The sequence below is a fragment of the Scardinius erythrophthalmus genome (assembly GCF_964197995.2).
Source record: "Scardinius erythrophthalmus genome assembly, chromosome: 17".
Classification (NCBI taxonomy): Eukaryota; Metazoa; Chordata; class Actinopteri; order Cypriniformes; family Leuciscidae; genus Scardinius; species Scardinius erythrophthalmus.
The window spans coordinates 15,341,830-15,366,370 of NC_138237.1; the positions used below are offsets into that span (position 1 = coordinate 15,341,830).

The 24,541-nt window shown below is 38.0% G+C and overlaps 1 protein-coding gene and 1 long non-coding RNA gene across 3 annotated transcripts in view; one reads left to right on the forward strand and one right to left on the reverse strand.

Annotated features, from left to right (window-relative positions):
- Positions 1-24,541, reverse strand: part of LOC308705915 — a 468,550-nt gene that overhangs the window by 269,850 nt on the left and 174,159 nt on the right. The gene's annotated exons all lie outside the window — the stretch shown is intronic.
- Positions 1-24,541, forward strand: part of rxraa (retinoid X receptor, alpha a) — a 118,638-nt gene that overhangs the window by 12,895 nt on the left and 81,202 nt on the right. The window lies entirely within an intron of this gene.

A 24,541-nucleotide genomic window follows, 5' to 3' on the forward strand; every position in this document is an offset into this window, starting at 1 on the left:
TATCTTGGGAAAAATTCACCTCTCGAAGCAACATATATTTTCTGGTCCTAGTTCTCTTTTTCCTCATCTATTATATGCTTAAAGCTTACTGTGAGATTCTTCGCAATGATAAAAATCGCAATCTTAGAAAGAGCTAAGGGGAACTAAAAGGTGGCACATCTGGAATGCTTCAGCAAATATATTTTGAAACATCTGGAGGAATCTCATGGAATTTATGGGTCCCTCCTTTGATTTAGCCTTTTTTTCCTCTCCGCTCAGTCTTCGGCATCTTCAAAGTCCCAGGAACGTCTCTGGCACGTAAATGAAGGGGGGTTTGGACTCCTATTACAGTGCGGGTCGAGTCATTCCAGACTTTATTGTGGTCTAAATTGGGCTCTTGTGCCTGGTTTCCCTTTGTGCAGGCGGGCTAATTAAGTGACACTGAGGTGAGAGACGGAGAGTGAGCACCAGTGAAACTCAACCCCCCATAAACCTCCAGTGAGAAGGCCGTCCGTAACTGTATCAACCACAACAACAGCTGCTAAACCTAGCTGAAAAGCGCCCTTTTTAAAAAAATTTTTATGAATATCATGAGACTGTTTAGGACTTATATCACCCCAAAATTCAAAAGAAAATTTGTTTTTGCATAATAAAGTCTGTGTTAACACATTACCTGTACCAGGCATGTATTTATTATTCTATCTATCAATCTATCGAATCGATCTAATCTATCTAATCTATCTATCATGTAGTATTATTATTATTTTTTTTTATTTTTTTTTTCATTTTAGTATATATACAAAATTATAATCATTAAATTAACATAAAGTAAAGGTAGTAAAACAAATTCCACCAAAATGTTTTTGTGTATCCAGTTATTTTATATAATATGTATGTTTATATACACATACATGGTTTGTAGTAGGGGTGTAACTGTTCAAATTGCGGTTCAGTTTTATCCACAGTTTCAGTACGGTTCGGTATGTATGTTATGGGGAAAAAACTACTGTCAAATAAAAATAAAGAAAAAGCGATTAAATAATCATACTACAAGCAACAGTGAAATTAAAATAGTGCTTTCAGGTATCTAACAGTAGTTTAAGGTACAGAAATTGAATAAAGCAATCAGATGTAAAACAGCATTGCATATGATCTTCAATGTATAAATTAAATAAAGATTAATTATTAAAGTTACAATAGCTATTCATTCAAGAGAATTGAGTTATTTCCTTGTCATTTGTTTGATTAATTAAAAATACACAGCAGGAATATTAGGCTACTGTCACTTTAAGACATAATGCACTGATCCAGTACACATGCGTTGTCTTTCTCACGTATTTTACAGTTACTAACTGAGAACCATTATACCCCTAGTTTGTAGTTTCATGAGAGCCCTTGTATTTATAGCATGAGAAATAATAGCTAAGAGTGCTATCGTGAAGTGCTGCACCCTGGATTCGAACACGAGCACCGTAACCAAATGTGTTGAGCACATGCACTAACCACAAGTCCATGGTTCTGGGGAAAACACTGTTTCTTCACTATTATATCAAATTTGTCACAAATATATAAAATTAGTTTTAACCTTCTTGGAACAATGACAGTCTGTCGTACATGAGCTACTTGCGACATGACATAATCTCTGTCTCAAAGAACCATGTGGTATTGCATTTTACTTCCACAATTAGCAGAGTTTCTTTTGAAAGCTGAATGTAAATCTGAGTATAAATCAATCCCGAACATAAATCCAAGCCTTAATTGTCAGCTTTTTATGTTGAAAGCAGCTTTGATGTGTGATGGTAACCTTGCCTGAGCTGAACCTCTCGTGGGTCATGGAATTAAAATTCTGTTTTAAAAGACTTCAGTGGATTGAGTGTGTATTCAGATCCACAGACTGACAGACATCAGATTATTTCATCTTTCTAGGCATAGAACGACAGCGCATGTTATTATAGTAGCTTGTACATACATGACTTTGCTATCGCTGAGGATTTATAAGACTCTTTAAGAAAGGTTTTTATGAATTGGCGTATTTGATCGCCATTTTAAATGGGTGAAAAACAAGGAATATCACAGTCAGGTAGTCATTACTATACCAGCATAAACCATGGTAATAAGGGCTCATTTTGGGGTTATTCTGCTTCTTAAACAGCTTCTTGCCACATCAATAAACAAACTTAAATCATTAATGTGAGGTAAATTAATTTATTATATGAGAAATAAGAGACTGCTGCAGCAAGAGAGCTACTGTATGAAGCAAATCAGCCGTAAGGGACAATCAATAATAAGGTTTATTGGTCCCTAAATTCTGAATGCAACTATCAACCAATAAAAATCAAGTATTCTAGAGAAAAAAGTTTAAATTATTATTGTTCTGTTGCTATGATTATTAGTTTTGCCTGCAGAAATGCATCTTCTCAATTTCTGTGCTGATGTTAGGCTGATTTGCAAATGTTTTCTTTGATTTTTCTAAATATTGTTAATACATTTCTCAATATTATTAATTATTATAAATAAGTATTTTTTTTGTCAAAATAATCTTGAATTCACACAGTCTTGAAAAATTTGATATTTGAGGAAGCCTAATTTGATTTCTACCTGGAAAAGTCAAATTAATAAAATATATGCATAAATAGCCTATATATTGTTCTAGCTAAAATATTTTCTGAAATATTTGATCAGGAAGAAATAATATATTTAAAAAAAAAAAATCTTTATCCTGATTTCTTATCCAGTGAATCCTAAATAACTGTAAAAGTCATGGGGCCTAATATTAGAGGGGCCTTTGAGTCAGAAAGGTTGAAAACCACTGTTTACTGAATGTTCTGCAGGTCTTGTCATGACTACTGTTGCATGTACAGGGCTTTAAAGTGATATATTTTCCTTTACCTTTCCGACTCAGGACTGTCATACCTCATTAGGGGGGAATTTTTCCCCTGCCATTCCGATTTCTTGCTCTGTCACTCTCTCCGGTGCCTGCTTATGACTGATGTCTAAAGAAGTGCGTTTTTATTTCTAATCCCATTTCAATTTTAGCGCTCTCTGTTTCTCTGTCTGTCTCTCACTCCATCTCTTCTCAGAGAGATAGAAAAAATGCAGCCAGTTGGTTAATCGTGTCCCCCTCTGTCTGCGCGCAGAGCTATTTTCTCTGTGTTGCTGTGCAGATGGCCTAGATCTTTCTGCCTGACTGCATCGGGAACAGCAGGGAGAGGCTGATACACATCATCATTGAGTGTGCGTGTATATGTGTGTGTGTTCTCTACATTATTTAATTCCCAATCCTCACTGCACACACCCCACCACGTCCTCCAACGCAGCACAAATCAGGATTTTTCTATCGGCATTCCTAGAACACGGCGGGCATGGCGTGTATCTACAGTCGCTGCCCTGAACTGAACCATACACCACCAAAGTGGTTTTGAGGCATGTGGGTTGTTCTCAAACTGTGTTTTATACATTATCAATGGATCAAGCAGAGAAGTGGCCGAATGGATGTGTTGTATTCACATGCGTGTGCTTGTAGGTTTTTCACTCAAACCAATGGCTGTAACTACATTCATTCAGAATTTAGGACACCGTTTTGTCCCTAAACCTAAATGACATCCTGTCACTGTTGTTTAGTATCTGATATCGGGGTCTCTTGTTTTTGTGTTTTTAATGCTATTTTTATTTATTTATTTGGGCTCTCTATTCTTGCCTGAATGCTGACTGAGCTTTTCCACTCTCTCAAAAAACACCAAGGCATCAGGGAAGTTTGATGTTAAGAGCTTGTCACTGTTATAACATGAAAAGGTGACTTTTGATTGTCAGTAAACATTGCATTTAAGTACATTGACTTGAGGTTTCTGAAAAGATCACCAGTCACAGAATGTGACTGTAATTGGCGCACTGTAGGCAGAGCTTCAAAGGACTAACCAATCTTATGATTGGATGAATCAGTAATGTGTGTTTGTTTGATTGGCAGTCTCACTTTTTTTTTTCTGCTTGATGTCAGCTTCAGACCCATGACATTTGCCTCTCGTAAGATGTCACCCCGTATTAAAGGGGTGGTTCACTGCCTTTTTTCTTTGCTTGATTGTGTTTATGGGCTGCAATATAACATGTCTTCGTGTTTCGTTGGTTAAAAAACGCCTTATTTTTCATAAATTTCACCTTTATTGTAAGCCGCTTCCTCCTCTGTCATTTGAACGACCGGTTGACTTCCTGATTCTATGAAACCACTCCCTCAGAAAGAGGCAATGAGCTCAGATTGGTTAGTTCGGCCGGTGTGTTGTAATTGGCTAAACTGCGTCCGGAATCTTCACGCCCATTACCTTTACGGGCGACAGTTGCATGTGCTCCGGTCAAATGTAATGGTGTCAATATTGCCTCATCAGTTTGAGCCAGAATCAGACCCAGAGAGCGGTGATGAAGAGAGTCAAGCAGAACCTCCGCAAACACGGCTCTTACTAAACGTTTCTGAATGGTAATTTATTTTATTTTATTATTATTCTCTCAAAGAATTTCCATACGCTGTTACTTGAAAATGCTACTGCTGTTTGTTAGCTTTTGAGATACGCTTTCCCCCTGATTAAACATTTAATATAACTGAATACATGACTGAGTAATACCGTTTTTTAAAGATATTGTTTTATTGATAGAATGAACAACCGTTTAACTATTCACAAAGCTTAGTTTACTCAGTTTGTCGTTTTCTTTAGGTGTACATGTGATAGCAGCTGAAGTTTGCCGTTGCGATAATTTTTTGAAGTTTGTACACGTTTGTCTTATACACACAAAATAGCATCGAACTAACTAGCTACTATAAACAAACAGCTTTGGCATTGGTTTGCGTTCTTGATCAAATCAAAAAAATACGTCATAAAGTATACATGGAAAATACGTTTACAAAATTTGTACATATTACAAATTCGGGTCCAAAATGTTTGTACGCGTTTGTCATATACTAAAGCCAGCGCTGGCATTTTTTTACATCCTTGATAAAACTAAAACATTACGTCTTAAATTATACAGGCAAATACATTTAAAATGATTAAACCTTACTTGCAGGTTGTGGCCTCTGGTTTTAAAGCTGTAACTGCTTCATGTTGGAGTAATAGTTTCTTGTTGAATCCGGCATTGAACTCGTGTAGATTCTGGAAGCTGTCTTCCGTAAAATGTGCAGCACAGAGAGCTAAACTACGATTGTAATTGTCAGGAACATAACCAAACTTAAATTTTAACCATTGTTGACGAACTACAGCGTCTGTAGGAAGCCTGAACACAGAAGACCTGACAGCTACAGCTCTCCACTATAACTCCTCCTCTTCGACAGCAGAACATGTTCCGGAGGGAGGGTGAATGTAAATGTATGGGTTAGTTACGTATAAAACCCGGGAAGTATCTCGTTGTAGTCCCATTCGAGACGTTTTTGTAGGCATTAAACTTCCTGATTTTTAAAAGACAATATCTCCGCTTACGTTGAACTTTAAGCGCAGCAACTTTGCAGATACTGTTCATGCACCAACAGCAACATTACACAGTATTTAAAATGAAAAAAGTGAAATAGCAATCAACCACCCCTTTAACTATGCTTCCCTAGATGCAGATACAGCTTTTATTCTCCTATTTTTTTATACCTTGTCTTGATTTATGCTTAAAACAAGAACATGAACATGTATTTTACATAGTTACTTTAGATGAGCTTGGGTCTGTAATTCTATTTTGTAAAAAAAAATTGTTTTTTTTAATGCATTTAGACATTTTTTTATTGTTGGTTTTCATTGTTGTGTGTCTGGGCCAGTGGTGGATGCATAAAGTGGATGGTGGTTAGGCCTCTAAAAGTGTGCGAAATAATTCGCATCATCCTATGTTTTTCAACTGGCTTAATTTGCAAGAAAAAAAAATGTCGGACCAGTCCCTGTTCGGCACTATAAACACCCATGTTTTAAAGGTGAAATATGTAAGATAAAGTTGTAACGGGTCATGAACACATCAAAGCTAATAAAGCATTGCGACACGACACCCTACAATGAACGTTTCAATACATCATAAGACGAATGTTCCAATTTTTTATATTTATTTTGTGTCCAGTGTGAACAGCCTCAAGTAGTTGTGACACGTCATGTCAAAAAATGTGCCCGGTGCAGACCCGTTGGATGGGTTTATTATAAGAGAGACTCTCGCGTTTGTAGCTGCACAGCTATAAGTATTCCTTGTATCAATTTTGATCCTTTTATTGAATGTAGTCTACTTTCACCTTTTGAGACATGCCTTCACAAACACGGAAGCACCCATAAGAGATGTTTGAGTTGGTGGAGGTGTGATGTGCGTTTGCAAGGTTGATTTATTTTTGTAATTCCGCTAGGTGCCACTAGTTTAGCAGAAACCATACTTCACCTTTAAGCACTAAATCCCCTAAAGTGCCCACTCTGATTGTGCAGTGCGATCAACTGTGAGCAGCTGCCACTTGAAAAAAAAATGAAACATAAACAAAGCAGAAGAGAGCTATCAAACCGAAATAACTATATTACGAAGAGAAATCACAATGTCCTGTATCGACAACCTACCATTGCTAATACGGTGCATATATGTGGCCTATGTACAGTTCAGAAAGCCCCTTTCTCACAAATATTAAATGCAAACATTGTATAACCATTCCACGGAGGGCCAGACTAAAACCTACCCATATCTTGCCTCGTATGGCTGATTTCTGTTCTAAACAAGTCGGAGTCAGCTGGATTTTGAATTAAAGATAACGTTGTAATCCTAATTATCTGTTAGTACTCTGTCAACTTTGTCTGGATGGTTTTTTTTTATGTCATAAATAGCTGAATATTTATAAAAAAAATTATATTGGCATGAAGAAAATCATAATTTTACTACTGGCTTGACATAACTGAAGAGACTAATTGGCATATTCTTATTAATTTTAGGATAGAGTTCTAATTAGGGCTGTCACTTTACGTTTGAAAATCGATTGCACAATCGATTGGACCAACCAACGCAAGTTTTGAAAACGAAAATAGGGAATCGATTTTAACGGTCTTTTCTCGGAGCGCGTCCAGCTCGTCACGATACGCCCGCAGCGAACGCGCGTCACACACCGCCTGCAGGCTCTGACACACACGCATAACAGCAAATTATTCTTCTGCATAATGTGTCTCTTTTTACTACAAAACTGTGAATTCTGCCAGTATGCAGACAGTCTCATGCATTCAGATACAAATTCGGGCTACACGTCTACAATCTCCTACTTAGGCGAAATTTGTTTGACATTTCTAATCGTAAACACAGCCATGTTGAAGACTGAGGTAATGTTTTTCATTTATGCTATGGCAGTCCACTCTGCTTATTGTTTTTTCGAGAATGTTGCACTCCTGTTTGTCACTGTGTACGAAACTTCACGGCAATAAATCATCAGAAATATTGCAGACTTGTGCGCGTCTCAAGCGCCCTCTTTACGTTCGTCCTAATGCCTGTTCGTTGTCCGTGGATTTGCCCATATTTTGCGTTTAAAATGGAAACGTCTTTAGACAAACGTCTTTTTACAATTGATTCAATGAACACTTATGTCTCAAAAATTGAACAGGATTTTTTCACAAAAGTGACAGCCCTAGTTCTAATGAATGAAAAATCAAATCACATTGTGTGGCTGATGTGTCATGTGTCATCTGTGTCGTGACAGATCGCTGTAGCTCCTCAGTTAAAGCTGCTCATGAACCAATGGTCTCTTCCTTCTAATTAATTTATAGCATCAAATAAACATGAATGAACATCAGAAGGAATGTTGTTTCAACCGCGAAAAGACGTCAGTACACATCGGTTTTCATTCAAGTCCACCGACATCTAATCTAACTCTCCTGACTGCTTTGTCGGACAAAATGGCAGATTTGTCGCATGGCGGATTATGATTGTTTGTATTGATTGATTGATTATGATTCAAACTGCTTGCGACGGGTGAATTAAGACTGTTCATGCCAAAGATAACTAATTATAAAGAGTTTTAAAAATCGTTCTAATTATAAAAAAATAGCAGAGTTCACACCACAACTATAGCAATAATGGCACAGAGAAATGATATAGGTGGAATCACTCTCACAATTATATTTTCCAGCTGGTGAAGGATAAAACCATTAACAGCCTATCAGAATGCTTTAAAGAGCTTGAGCATTTAAAGCTGCAGAAGAAAAAACTGCACGTTTAGAATAAACAGAACAATATCATGCGTTGGTGATGACGCACACTTCCAGGAATGTAATACCTGCAGTATGCATGTCTGCATTTATTTATACAGACCCCGAAAATAACCCCAAAGCTAAATACAGTGTGCAAAGGGCAGTTGATGTATATTTGGAAATCTAAGCAGAATTGTGAAGTTCGGTTATGACAGTGTCTTCCTGTCCACTCAGACATCAGTCTCTCTTCTGTCTGAGAGGATGCCACTGTTTCTGACTCTGTGTGTTTAACTCACTGTACACACAGCACACACATCACTGAGAATCTCGCGCCTCGCTGATCTGGACCTGCCCCCTTGCCTCATTCCCTGCTCAGCCCCTCACAAAACGCAGATAAAGCTGCAGTCAACATTTGTTTTGTAAATGGGCACATGCTGTAGAAATGTAATCCTGCCTACAGTTGATCGCTCAGTCATGTGACTTGACCTAGTTTTCCTTCTCTCCCTCTCTCAGAATTCCATCCTCCTTCAATTCACCCTCCTCTCCGCTCATTCCTTTGCTTTTCATAGGAAAAATGTTATATTCCGTATATGGATCTTCTAGGGATGTGCAAAATTACATAAAATAATCTAGTTGGTTAGTTGTCTCAATGACTAGTTGGTCTGGGACTAACTTAAGTCCTGTATAATTTAGCTGGTTTAGGGTCATGTCCACCCCACACTGATCAGGAGCGTTTCTTAAAGTTCGTTCACTGTTTTGAAATGCAACGATTTAAAACAATTTATTTTTATTTTAACACAGTTTACCATGCTAAGAGTATATTGGCTGAAATTCTCCAAAAAGTCTCTAAATAAGTACATTGCTAAAGTATTTGTACCCTTAAGTCAGTACTTAGTTTAGGCACATTTACAGCCTCAAGTCTTTTTGGGTATGATGCAACAAGCTTTGTACATCTGCATTTGCCGTTCTTCTCCTCACATCCTCTCAAGCTCTGTCAGGTTGGATGGGTGACTGTCGGCAGACAGCCATTTTCAGGTTTCTCCTGAGAAATTGGGTTCAAGCCCAGACTCTTGAACCCAATTGTCCCAATGAGAGAGAGGTCCATAAGCCACTCTAGAGTTGTCTCAGTCGTGTGCTTAGGGTCATTGTCCTGTTGGACGATGAACTTTCTGCCCTATCTGAGGTTCTGAATGCTCAGGACTAGGTTTACATTAAGGCCATCTCTATATTTTGCTGCGTTGAGCTTTCCTTCTTCCCTGACTAGTCCCACAGTCCCTGCTGCTGAATCACACCCCCACAGCATGATGCTGCTATCACCACACTTTACTGTTGAGATGGTATTATGCAGGTGATAAGCAGTGCCATGGTTTCCTCCATAAATAATGCTTGGAAGAACTGAGGTTCATTATACCAGAGTATCTTGTTTCTCACAGTCTGAGAGAGTCCTTTAGGTGCTTTTTTGCAAATTCCAAGTGGGTTTTCATAAGTCTTCGCTAAGGAGAAGCTTGAGTCTGGCCACTCTGCCATAAAGCCCAGATTGGTGTAGTGTTGCAATGATCTTTGTCCTTCTGTAAATTTCTCCCATGTACATATGATCATGGAGCTCAACTAGAGTGACCATCAGCTTCTTGGTCACCACTCCAACAAAGGCCCTTCTCCATGCATTGCTCAGCTTGGCCAGGAGGCCAGCTCTAGGAAGAGTCCTGGTTGTTCCAAACTTCTGTCATTAAGGGTTATTCAGGCTACATGCTTCTGTGAATCTTCAGTGCAGCAGATTTGTGTGTGTGTGTGTGTGTGTGTGTGTGTCCTTGACCTCATGGCTTGGTTTTTGCTCTAATATGCATTTTCAGCTATTAGACCTTTTATTGAGAGGTGTGTGTCTTTTCAAATCATAACATTCAATTGAATTTGAACAGGTTGACTCCATCCGAAGTGTAGTAACATCACAAAACGAAATTGTAATGCTCCTGAGCTAAAATTCAAGTGTCTCAGAAAACGGTACGAGTACTTATGCTATGTAGTTTACAAAGTTATCAAAATCAGTTCTTTTCTTAGTCATTATGGTGTGTGGAGCGAAGATTAATGAGGAAATTAGAGCAGTTTAGCAATTCTGCTGTCAAACGCATTGTGCAGGCCAAACCGTAAGGCCTAGAGACTTGAAACCTGGCCAGATGGTAGGCCTCAATTTGGGGACAACCTATCAGAGTATGACCCCGATTGGCCCATAGGTGGCGCTACAGCAACCAAAAGTACAAAATCGCTCATAACTCTTAGACCGTTTGTCCTAGACTTGTCCTGTCTTACACCACTGTGATCCCTGGCTCAAGGCGGACAAAACGGGTATCTCCAATTTCGATTTAGGCAGGAACAATTTTCTGCTACAGTATGTCGCATTTTGTCCAAAACCTACTTTTGCGAACTAGTCCCTGGTTTTTCGCCCGATCGGAACCAAACCAGTCTAGGACAATTCTCTGGACTCTCTAGATCAATAGTTATTGAAAAAAAGTTGAACTTTTGCATTTGGGTGGTTGTAACAGGGTCATTTAGAAAAGGGGCGTGGCAAAATACACTCAAAAGCCTATAAATCCTAAAGGAAAACTCAGAAGTTCACAAAAATTGATGAGCATATGTGTCATAACATGGTGAAGAAGCATGCAGAGTTTCATGGAGATCGTATCATAGGTGGCGCTATAACTGGTAAAAAGCTGTCATTCTTATTAGGGGTTCAAGCATGAAATGCTGAAACCCTATTGTAATTGTAAGGATTTGTAAAACGCATCGTGCAGGCCAAACCGTAAGGCCTAGAGACTTTGAAAACCATATATTTCCTTTGTTAAATTGCCTGTATTGGCTGTAAATGGTCTTTTCCATCTATTATATCAGTGGTTACATGCTTGCTAAATAAAACGTAATAACTTTTGATGCTTTTGTGCTCAAAGGCCTTAACTGCTTGAACCCCGATAAATGCTGCTTGTTAGCAAATATATCTTGACCCATCCCTGGCATCTGCATGTGTTTCTGATCTACAGCTTTCACTGTGTGTCCATAGTCATTGTTTTATTGTACTTCAGGTTACAAGGAGCTATAATCACTTTATTTTACAATAAAGTATATAAAAATATATTTGCTGGCATAACCACATACATTAAAACAGCATGCGCTTTGTTTGTCATCAACATACGTTCAATTCAATCACAGGCAGCCTCTGTAGTACTGGCAACCTGCGTGGTTTTGTAATCACAACTCTATTTACATTACTGGCTAATGTTCATGTTTTTAGATGCATGCGAGATGCAGACAGAGAAAAATAATGAAGGCCGTAGGCATGCGTCAGCTTTTTCACTCTGACTCGCACATCTGGTTGGTCTCTAAACTAAAAAAACATGCTCCTTAAAAAAACTCATTGATTCCAAAGCACATTTTATTGTATTTTACTGTCAAGATGAAATGCCCCCATCGACATGTACTATCTGATTAGTCGCTCCAGGAAGTGATTCACATGAACATCATCACTTATGAGCTCCACATGGGGTCCTCTCTTCATCTGTCATTTCAAAGCACATGCTCGTACGCTGGAGTGTTTGCTAAGCAAACTGTTTGCAATTCTCGTCTGGATCATAATCTTGCCTCGTGCCTCCCCACTTGACCTTCCGGGTGAGTTTCACTCTCATTGTGAGAGCAGCGATCCAACACAGTCAACACACATTCAATTCAAACACTCTGATTTCATTTTGTTTGCATAATTGTGTGTGTGCCATCATATGAGGGATGTGGACACAGGTGCCCCGTGCCCTTTAAGTACCAAGTACTTCTAATGTGGTTTCGACCTTTACATATGTGTCTTAGGAAAAGAGATCTAGGTTGCGCACCAAGTCTACAAAATGTCGAAGCTCTAAAAAGCACATAGCAGGGATGTGATTTTTCCGGATTAATCCGGAATTCCGGATTTTCCGACCTGAAAATGTGACCTACGTAAATCATGCAGATCTGTTATAAAAAAAAAAAAAAGGAGGGGGGGGCATCTCACAGCCGTCACTATGGTAACCCGGGACGGAACCACAATCGCCGCGAATCGCCGTCCCCGCCCGCGCAACAGGGCCACACCGGGCGGCACGTCAACATGGTTACAGATGGCAAAGAGATGCAATTTTCCCCCGCCCAGCGAGTGCTTGAAGTGCGTCAGAAAGAGAGCGCGCGCGCGATCAGTTGTTGGTAATTTGTTGTGTAGCGTGCGCGACGCCGCATCCAATGTAGACAGCATTGCTTTTTTTGAGGGCGCTTAACACACAGGCTCGTAGAAACGGGCCTGGCAGCTCGCGCCAGTTCGAGACACGGTGAAAGTTTCCTGATTGTGACGGATGGCCGAATTTACATGACACATTATAAATGAGCATTATAGTCTGCGATAGATACAGTGCCAAAAAGAAGAGAAGAGGATAAAAGGGGATAAAGACAGAGGTAAAGTGATGTAGTGAATGAACAGTTTATCTAATTGCATAGGAGTAAGATACTATAATTTCATGGCAGTTATTTTTACCTTAAACTTAATGTTAGCAGTTGTTCTGAGTTATCCAGAGTCTCCAGACTGTGTGATTTTGTAACAATCATGCCAGTTTTAAGACTTGATTTATTATCACTTTTTTATTAATGTTTTACTCTACAGTTGTGCAGTTTTGGGGGGAATACAGTGCAGGCCAAAAGTTTGGACACATTACTATTTTTAATGTTTTTGAAAGAAGTTTCTTCTGCTCATCAAGCCTGCATTTATTTGACCAAAAATACAGAAACATTTTTTATATTGTGATATATTATTACAATTTAAAATAATTGGTTTTCAATTTATTATACTTTAAATTATCATTTATTTCTGTGATGAAAAGCTGAATTTTCAGGATCATTACTCCAGTCTTCAGTGTCACATGTGACATCCAGTCAATCACATGATCCTTTAGAAATCATTCTAATGTTCTGATTTATTAGTGTTGGAAACAGTTCTGCTGCCTAATATATTTGATGAATAAAAGGTTAAAAAGAACTGCATTTATTCAAAATTAAAAATATATATTTTCTTATTCTTTCTTATATCTATATCTTATTTAATATCATTTTTTCACAATACTAACAATATTTCAAAAAAAGAAAGAAAAAAATTACTGACCCCAAATAACTGACCAGTAGTGTATATTGTTGTTACAAAAGATTTCTATTTTTAAAACATTTTCTTCTTTTTTTTTTTTCTTTTTTAATTTTAAATTTTTTACTTTTTATTCATCAAAGTATCCTAAAAGTATCACAGGTTATTAAAAAATATTAAGCAGCAGAACTGTTTCTAACTTTGATAATGAATCATCATATTAGAATGATTTCTAAAGGACTGGAGTAATGATCCTGAAAATTCATCTTGCATCACAGAAAAAGAAAATTATAATTTAAAGTATAGGCTAATAAATGGAAAACCAATTATTTTAAATTGTAATAATATATCACAATATTGCATTTTTTTTGTTATGTGTCATACTCATGACATAAGTTGGATGTTGCACATTAAGCAGTTTAAGTTTGGTTTAAAAATGTTTTAAAAATATATACTTTATTTTTTAAATTCAAATAAGTTGTTGTCGTGTCATAAAAAGTTGGATGTTGCACATTTAGCAGTATAGGTTTGGTAAAAAGATATTATGTTTTAAAATTCAAAAAAGTTATTGTCATTGTTGTTATAATTATTATTACTACTATTATTATACTATACTATTACTATAGTATAGTAATTACTATTACTATATTACTATTCTATTATTATAGAATGGTGTTGATGGCGCAGTGGATTAGACACTTGGCTTTGATTTCCACTGCGACACATCCACCAAATAAGTTGTCATTTGTCATACTGTACAAAAAAAGTTGCATGTTGCACAACTAGCTGTAAAATAAATTAAAATGTATTTTTTGTTCAAATAAGTTGTTATGGGTCCTGCTTTACTATCCATATAGATCCGCCACCAGTTTGATTGGCGGCGGCGGCGGGGGGTCGGGGTCGCGCGGGGGGCTGGGTGGTGGGGGGGGGGGGGTGTCGTCTCAGTATATTTTCCTGCTTTTTTGTCCTTAGCCAATCACATGCCTGACATAGCCATACAAAATTAATAACTAGAAGTTTAGTAAGGAGCCATAATCAGTTAATTCAGTAAAGAATTCAGGCTGATTTCATAGTAATTGTAACAGTTACAGTAATTCCGGTCTTTTTTAATAATTCAATAAAAGATTTGTTCATGAATCAGACTACACTGTCTCACTGTCTAGGCGTCCACTGATATTGAAATCCAATGCTGACCGGTTTTTATTTCTGTCTGTAGGCTATTTCATGCTTGCACTTCATGACTTGACGGTGAAACAATGATTGCAAGTTTGAAATAAAAGCCTTCCGCTGGAAGCGAATTAATTACATACCCAATTCTCTGTAGGGATGAGCCCTAGAAATCAGAACGACATGTTGTTTGTTTGAAATGTTGCAGATTATGCCAACAAGCCCAAATTCAGTGTTTTTTGATGACTCTGTGGAACCTACTAGAATTTCCTGTTTGAATACTATAACAGTTTAAGAGATTTCTAAAACTCATTATGAATAGAAGAGTAGCACTAAACAACTTTGACTAGTACACTAGCTGCATTTGTTTGATCAAAATTACAGTAATAACAGAAATACTGTGAAATATTAGAATTTCAAATAACTGTTTTCTAATTTAATACATTTAAAATGTAATTTATTCCTGTGATAGCAAAGCTGGATCAGCATCATTTAGTCCAGTCTTCAGTGTCACATGATCCTTCAAAAATCTTTCTAAAATGTAGATTTGGAGCTCAAACTTTTTTTTTAGGATTATTTGATGAATAGAAAGTTCTGCATTTATTTGAAATAAAACAAATTTGGACGACATTATATTTTGCACGTTTCCTGTCGACCAAGTGTCAGATTGCTATGTTATTTGTTTAACCCTGCTCAATACCGGATAGATAGCATATGGGTTAATGTTTTTTCTAATGATGCAGCATGCAGCAAGCCCATTTAGAAGATGTGTAACAGGATGTACTTGTGGAGCACAGGTCATCTTCTGTAACCTCCACTCACTCCTCCAAGTACTTGCTGTGTCTGTTCATTTGGAATCAAATTAGGGCCAGTTTCGGCATATAAATATCAAAATTAAATTCTGTTTTATGAGTATGTCTCTCTCTTTCATCCAGATCAGACTCCTATCATGTGTTCAGTAACCGTAAAGATGTGAGATGGGCGGCAGGATTTTAAATGCTTCCTTGTTTCAGCTCTCACCAAAGAAAGCTCTTTCTTCAGTCCAATTACACAAATTAGATTATGCTGTTTGCCCAAGGAACTTTTCGAAACGCTGGGCAGAAAGTGAGGCCCTTGTTTCCAGCATGTGCCCTGCAGCAGGCCTGGCCTGCCGTACAGAAGCCATCTTTGACATTTCCCCCTTAACCTCATTACTGCCTCCTCCTTCCTTCCTGGCCCCTCCTGTCTCTTTCTGTGTAGTCTTTTTGCTTTGTCTTTCTCTCTTAAATGCTGTCCCTCCTCTCCCCACTTTATTAACATAAATTGGCTTATTTTTTTTTTGAATGATCCAGTCATAAATTAAACACCTTTTTTTGAGCATATTATGTTTCATATATGTAACACATCATACATGTTCAAGACATCATATATGTTCAAACTGTGTTCAAGACACAGTTGCATATTGTTTCTGAATGCTGTAGTATATTCATATTTTTTTCAATAGTGTATGTATGCATGTATGTATGTAAGTAGATAATAATATTACAGTATTTCTCACAAATAATGTTTGAAAAAATATGAATAAAAAGTAAACACTGTAACCAACAGGGCACTCAGTAATCTAAGTTTGTACACACTAGGCATCACTTTTTTTTTAAATAAAGACAAAGAAACACTAATTTTACATACAGCACATTGTAAAATGACTTGAATATAACGTAGTGGCCAACTGAATGTAGCGCAGCATAGTTTAAAATCAAGGGTTTATGTATTGTGCATCTTGAGTGAAGCTGACTCCTGTCCACATTCATGTTCATGCAGGATACAAATGCACACTTTAGAATATCTGACTGTTGGATTTGACGAAGTCTGCAAGGTTTGTGAAATTAAATGTTTATTAGATATTCAAAGATTTGTTAAAAAGGATGTAAATGCGTATTTGCTGAATGTTGACGGCAAAATGAGAAAAAATCCCAAATATTGACCGATATATCAGTCGACCACTAATTTTTTGTTCACCAGCCACTATATCGGTCGACCACTACTTTTTTGCTCACCAGCCACAGTGGTTAGTGGTTTTCCAAAGTTAATAGCCACTAAGCATTTTCACTGGCCACAATTTTGACATCGATACGATGGGAAACAACCTGCCATATAGATATTTTTTATATTATCTTATAATTTAACACTTTAAGACCTGAAGCACGGATCCATTATGTTACACATGCTTTTTCTTTCTCAACTGTTTACGTTCACTCAAAACTAGGGATGCACTGAAATTTCGGCTGCCGAAAATAGCATTTTCGGTTTTTGGCCAAAAGAGGGAAAAAAGCAGAAAATATAAGGCCAAAATATTCCATTCCACCCCGCCCCTCTGTGTTCAGCGATCAGGATTCACTCTGGCGTAGGATGTTTTGTAACTTTGTGAGCGGCTCCGCTTCCAAATATGCACAACTTCGAAGCGACTGCTCAGTGTTTCACTACGTTTTGTGTGTGTGCTGTACACACTGCTCAAAATGTTTCGCTACGTCTGTGTGTTTAAGTGCAATAATAAGCAACGAAAAATAACTCAAATTTAGTACTGAGAGGCGGCTTTATGTGTGCGCACTTTGGGTGTGCTTTTTAAAGAGTCCAATTGAAAATGTATATATTATAAAATTCCACCCGCCAAAGTGGCCAGTTGGAGTGACTGCGTTACGCGCCACTGTTAAAATCCATCTGGTCATAACATGCAAATATAAAATGTTATTTAAAATATAATTTTTGATCATAAGTTGTACTGCAAAAATATCAGAAACTGTTAAAAATATATAACAATGCAAATATACATAAACTAAATACACAGGGCGACAGCATGTGTAACTGTGGTCTTAAGGGTGTCTGCTGAGTCCGTGCTATGTTCAGAATAAACATTCAATGTGAGATAGAGAGTAGCGTCTGTGGTCACAACTGTTAGTGGCACATCCCTTTCACACCTACAAAGAACCACACTGAAACACACACTTTGTCATCTTGAGAATGAGAAGGTGCTGGCACCGAGAAAATGCATCATTTCAGTCAACTGAAGACATCCACTAGTGTTAAGCCCTGTTTTAAAGACTTGTTGTCAGAATGTGGACCTGAAGCTGGAGAGGGTTGGAATAGAAATGTGCAAAACTAGTTTTTATTTTATTTTTTTATGTTTTATTACCCAGATGGTGGTTACCTGAATGGCTAGTTGAGTAAGGAAACTGAATAATTAGGCTGGTTCACCTGACTCTGATCGGATGCATTTGGGAGCGTTTAGGCAAGATGTGTTAGAAAACAGAATGGCATAAATCGCAGGACATGTTTCCCAAAAGTTGGACAATTTTAACATCATTACAATATAGTGCTCTTTGTGGGATGTTTAAAAAAATGTGCAAGACAAAGGTGTTTATCAGCATAAGTATGGCTGTAGTGGTTGAGCTTTAAAGTCGTGAATAAAATACCTGTACCATATCAGTCATTTTATTTATTAATTTAATTATATTTATTGTATCAGTTGATATTGAAGATGTCGGACCATTTTAAATAATTAATTGTGCAAATTGATTTGGATCACCGTTGCCATTTGCAATGTATAGCTCGCTCATTAAAGTACCAATGTCTTAATTAGGCTGTGTTCAGACTGTCAGTCCAAATCCGATTATTTGTGTATCTGATTGGAATCTGATCTAAAATGTAGTTTGAAACGTAAAAGTCGCATGTCATGGGACTTTTTTTTGTTGCTGTTCACATTAGCCAATTCTGATTGAATTTCAATCGGATATGCACAAAAATCGGATTTGGACTGACAGTCTGAACGTAGCTTTAGACTAAATTGTTTTTGTAATGTCTACTTGACCATTGTGATCTATTCTGGATCAAATGTATTTGCTTCTTAATATATTTAGGGTGTTAAACACAGCTGTTCTCTAGAGCGATATGGCTTAGTAAGCTGTCTAAAAGAGCTGGTACAGGAAGGTTGTGGTTATGGGTTTCTGGGCAGTTAGGGTGGCAGGGGGTGGATGTGGTATTTATTTTAAAGCGGCAAGCACCTGATGATATCAGCGTAGTGGGGTCTGAGTGGCCTTTGACTTGACACTTAAAACCACTGCGCTCTGCATGGGGCCAGCAGGCAGACCTGGTGTCAGTCTGTGTGACTGGTCCCTTTTTTTTTTTTTTTTTTTTTTTTTTTTTTGATTGTTCAAGGCAGAACACCTGTGGTCTCAGCAGTGGCCTTGTAAAGGCTGGAATTTCAGAGCAAGGTAGGGTTACGCCCCCTATGGGGACCTTCACTGTGAAAAGAGGGCGAGAAAGAGGCAGAATGTGTTAAATTTTCACATAAAACACAAAGCTTTTCATGTACTTTTCAAGCTTTTTCTGTCTCTCACTTTTATCTTGACCTCTGGACAGCGTCTGTCTTTCCAGTTCATATTGAAAACCTTGTTTCGCTGACTAAACGTGAAGTCAAAATGCGTTACGGGCCTGCGACGTCACATAGGTTATTTCCAAGGAGAGTGGCGAGAGAACAAAGGCTTGATGGAAAGGTGCAGGGAGAAGGTTTCCAGTCGAAATGGACAGTTTGCTGAGAAAAGGTTTGACATTTCCATCATGCTGATCAGCATCCAAGACATGTTCTCTGTGATGAAAGAGCGATTGTGCCCATGCGTCATTGATTTACAGAGTAGCTTTTGGGGTTTAACCAGGAGACCCAACAAAGTCAGACTGTCATTTTTGATGGGCTTTGATTAAAGCACCGTGGAGATTGCGTCTGTCCGATGTAGCATAACTGTCAGTTCAGTAATTGAATCTAATGAGAGGCTTCTCTGCCTGATTATTTCTGTAAGTGGAAAGCAAACATCTGAAGTTAATTTTTGGACACCACAGTGGAATACACTTGTAAGCCATGAGAGAAAAGGGGAACCGCGTTTGGCACGTATATCCTCAGCGAAAGTGTGTTTTGAAAGGGTTATTGGTTCATCAGTTCAGGGGTTGTTTAAAAATCCTCCCCATCCTTCGCATTAGATTGAAAATACACTCCTCTGAATGCTTCCACATTCAAGGATGAGGCAATCTGCTTAACGTCACTAGCCGCTAATACATAGAAGACGACACAATAGGCTTTTCAAGGACGTGAGGAATGCACTACACCCATGCTTCTCTGAGCTCTCAAGGCTGTTTATTGGGCCCTGGAAAAAAGACCCTGCAAAGTGTTTACAAAATTGAGTCGATAATAAGATGGGCACGAATATATTATTGCAGATGAATCTTCGTGATCTAAAACTTTTTTCCAACCCCGTCCTCAGGAAAAAAGCAGCCTATCTAGCCGATCTATCTATCTGAAATTGTTTAAGATAAGTAAAAAAAAAAATCAATGATTTATAAATAATATAATAAAATAAACTAATATTTTATATATATCAAAATGATCTAATGCTCTCAATGAAAGGTGAGAAATCAGCCCAGAACTACACGGGAGGAGCTGGTCAATGACCTGAAAAGAGCTGGGACCACCGTTTCCAAGGTTACTGTTGGTAATACACTAAGACGTCATGGTTTGAAATCATACTGTACATGGCACGGAAGGTTCCCCTGCTTAAACCAGCACATGTCAAGGCCCGTCTTAAGTTTGCCAATGACCATTTGGATGATCCAGAGGAGTCATGGGAGAAAGTCATGTGGTCAGATGAGACCAAAATAGAACTTTTTGGTCATAATTCCACTAAACGTGTTTGGAGGAAGAAGAATGATGAGTACCATCCCAAGAACACCATCCCTACTGTGAAGCATGGGGGTGGTAGCATCATGCTTTGGGGGTGTTTTTCTGCACATGGGACAGGGCGACTGCACTTTATTAAGGAGAGGATGACCGGGGCCATGTATTGCGAGATTTTGGGGAACAACCTTCTTCCCTCAGTTGGGTCTGGGTGTTCCAACATGACAATGACCCGAAGCACACAGCCAGGATAACAGAGGAGTGGCTCTGTAAGAAGCATATCAAGGTTCTGGCATGGCCTAGCCAGTCTCCAGACCTAAACCCAATAGAGAATCTTTGGATGGAGCTCAAACTCTGTGTTTCTCAGCGACAGCCCAGAAACCTGACTGATCTAGAGAAGATCTGTGTGGAGGAGTGGGCCAAAATCCCTCCTGCAGTGTGTGCAAACCTGGTGAAAAACTACAGGAAACGTTTGACCTCTGTAATTGCAAACAAAGGCTACTGTACAAAATATTAACATTTTCTCAGGTGTTCAAATACTTATTTGCAGCTGTATCATACAAATAAATAGTTAAAATCATACATTGTGATTTCTGTTTTTTTTTTTTTAGATTATGTCTCTCACAGTGGACATGCACCTACGATGACAATTTCAGACCCCTCCATGATTTCTAAGTGTGAGAACTTGCAAAATAGCAGGGTGTTCAAATACTTATTTTCCTCACTGTATATATATATATATATATATATATATATATATATACACACATAACTTACATACATACAGGGATTAAAGTGGACCGGAACGGTCCGGCACCTCAGATAAATTAATTAATTAATTAATTCAAATCAAATCATTCTCATCAAATTAAATGATTCTCATCATTCATCAAATCAAAACGTAAAATCACCCCCTGGCCCCGCCTTCACAAACACGCTTCCCGACGTTATGTTCTCAATCAAGGTTCTCCTGTGTCTGATTTAAATGCATCTACACTGGTTCACGCATGCAGACAAAGTCATTCCTCCCTCCCTCTGAACGCCAGCGATTACTAATGCGTGAAATGCACTCACGGTGGTTTAGCGCGGTAAAGTTAGTTTTAGATTCGATATTCACCGGACATTTGTTTCCCTTGTATTAAATTTCATTATTATTATATTATTTATACCTGAGAATGCTTTGACGCGTTTCCACAGCGCATGATGCCTAAGGGAACGTCTGCCAATTCCACCAACTGCGTTAAACGTAGACTATAATTTGTTTTATTTAAAATTACTTTTAACATTAACAAACATTTAACAAAGCCCTAAATAGCACATAATTATGTCAGAGAAATACAAATTTTCTCTGGGGAGCATGCCCCCCAACCCCCCTAACTACCTTACATTTATGTCAGTTTTGGACTTCCCATTTTAATGTTTAAATTTACATTGTGAAAAAAAGGGTTGTTTTACATATTATGGTGTTCAGCAAAATAAGTGTAGATGTAGATGGACCAAAATAATAACATTGAAATATCAAGTAAATAAGTATTGTGATACTTGGTGCCACAGTGACACTCATGTCCCAAAAAGTATTGCTACACAATACTCATATGTTGTCCCACGGTGAGTAATTTTTCCCTGTTGCACCTACACAAAATTTGAGGGTTCCCCCACCTGCCAAATCCCACTTTAACCACTGCATACATACATACATACATACAATATTATGTTGTTGTTTAATAATAATTCTATTAATAATAGTTTTTATGCTTTTTTTATACGATTCACTTTTGAACCTTTTGTGTGCGAGACTAGTAAGACCCAAATTTTCACCAATGCTATATTATATTTTGATACTGAACTCTGCCTTTCTATAGTAACAAGAAGCAGTTTGCAAGCAGATCCATTTCTACAGTATAATCCTACATTTTGAAACTCCAACAGCTGGAATTCCGTCTGTTTCAAACAGAACAACAGTTCCCATTTCATACTGTGGCCTTTTTCCCTTCTGTGGTCCCTAAATTTTCATATGCAGTTCTTTTTATTATTTAAAAAAAACAAACAATTTTTGCTCATGCTCTGCCCACGACCGCTTACAGACTGTCCTGTTTTAGCATATTTCCGCCCTTAGCGATTTGTATACTGGTTTGTATACAGCGCTTTACGTGTCTTTGAGCGCTAGTGCTGACACCCCCCATAGAAGAGAGGGGTGGGGTGAGCAGTTGCTCATTATTTAAAGAGACATGCACCAAAACGGGTCACTGTGAACAGAGCTGTTTTTGAGGTGGTAAAAAGGGTGTTGTTTTACACAACCATTGAGGAATTTTAACCAAAGTATGTTACAAACTTTACATGAAGACCCTAAAGAATCATACCAACTTGTGGAAAATGGGCATCCGATGACCCCTTCAACATTTTTACTATTGATCTATCAATACTTGATCTGATCAGATAAAGTCATCCCAGTCTGCTTATAGCTGTGCTAGTTTCATGTCTCTCGTATCACTCTGCCTTCTCTTTCTTCTCACATAAAATCATTTTAGCTCCTCCTCTTGCTGGAGTCCTTATCACCCTGCCAACATTTATTTTGTGATAATGATGGGCTGATTGTACATCATTACATATTTAAACGACTCAGTGTTTTAGGATTATATTTCATGAAATGTGAAATTATTAATTGAGGCCTATTTTCATAAGCACATAATTAATGGGAGCAACATCTTCCACTGTATATTTACTTTGCAGATCGGCTACTGATTCAGGATTCCGAATCAGAAGAGAGAGATTAAACATGACTAATCAGGGATTTACGCCAAGACATAAAGCTCAAGTCCAGAGGAGCTGTTAGAAGACAGATTACTTAATCTTAATATTCATCAAGACTGTTTAAGAAACAATCACATGTTCACACAGTGGGATGTTTACACACATCTCTGATTAAAGGCCATAAATAAAAGGTACATAGCTAGAATAGCCTGCCCTTTGGTGGGTTCTAATTCAGAAATTAAACCGTGTGCTGTATTATTACGGGAAATATGATTTTAATTGGGTCCATTATGAAGCCATAAATGGCCGAGCATATCTGGCAAAATTTTAGCATATCTGAAGCATTTTAAAAAGTGTTTTCTCTCATTAGACCCTTTTTCTTTGGGACTGTGATTGAGAACTTCCTTTTCCCTTCCTTTCTCCTTTTCCTTTTTTTTAAATTTTTTTTGGGGGAGGGGGGGATGCCTGTCCTTCTGCATTACCCGTGTTTTTGGAAAAGCCGAGGTTGACTGGGAGCCTTAGCTCATGTGTTAAAGCGGTAATTTTCAGTGACATCGCTCAGAGCAAGCAGGGATGTGTCATTGTCCGCCCTTCACTGGTTACACAATACGGAATCTGTTGGGCTGAAATGAAGGTGATTCACTCCGTCGGGCTTTTAGGCAAGAGCTAATGGCCCCCGCTGACCAGTCGAGTCAGGAAATGAGGGATATGCCACAGGGAAACGTGTCCCCAATGGCCTAAATTAATTTTGATGACGATTACTGATTAATTTATTTCAGCCATGTTCAAGCCTTGTATTACATGCTTAATTTGGTTTACACTTGCTGGATTTGTCTGTTTTTTCACGCTGGTTGAAGTGTGTCCTAGAAAGCAGAAGTGTGAGACGTTAATACCTTTCCTTTTTTGCTGTCTTTTTCACTTTCTTTTTCACTGCTGGACTTATACTGGAGTATCTAACGAACAGGCTTTCACTTTAGTCATTGCTTATTCGAGAATTTGCACAGATTAATCACCTGATTTATAATCAGACTGGTGCTCGTACGACTACGTGGCATAACAGTTTCCTATAATCTCTTGTGTTTTTCATTATTGCGTATTTCAGCTACTCCATTTTTTAAACCAGCATATTGGTTTCATTTAGATAGTACGCCGCCCCTAAAGGGACATGAAGGGAAAAAAATATGAGATGGAGGAAAAATTATTTGTCAGTGCTTTTGCGTTCCCTCGCAAAATCGTTTGTGTTCCACCGAGAAACTTTGCTTTTGCAAAATGTTTTGTGAGAGAACACAAAAGCATTGACATTTTTCCTCCCATCTCATATTTTCCCCCTTAAAGGGATAGTTCACCCAAAAATGAAAATTAGCCCATGATTTACTCAACCTCAAGTCATCCTAGGTGTATATGTAATTCTTCTTTCAGAGGAATACAATCAGAGTTATATAAAAAAAAATGTCCTGGCTCTTCTAAGCTACATAATGGCACTGAATGGCCGTTTCTGTTTTGAAGTCCATAAAATCTCTGCATCTGTGCATCCATCCATCATTAAAGTGCTCCACATGGCTCCTGTGGGCTAATAAAGGCCTCCTGAAGCAAAGCGATGAGTTTGTGTAAGAAAAATAGTCATATTTACCACTTTACAAGGTTAAATTATAGCTT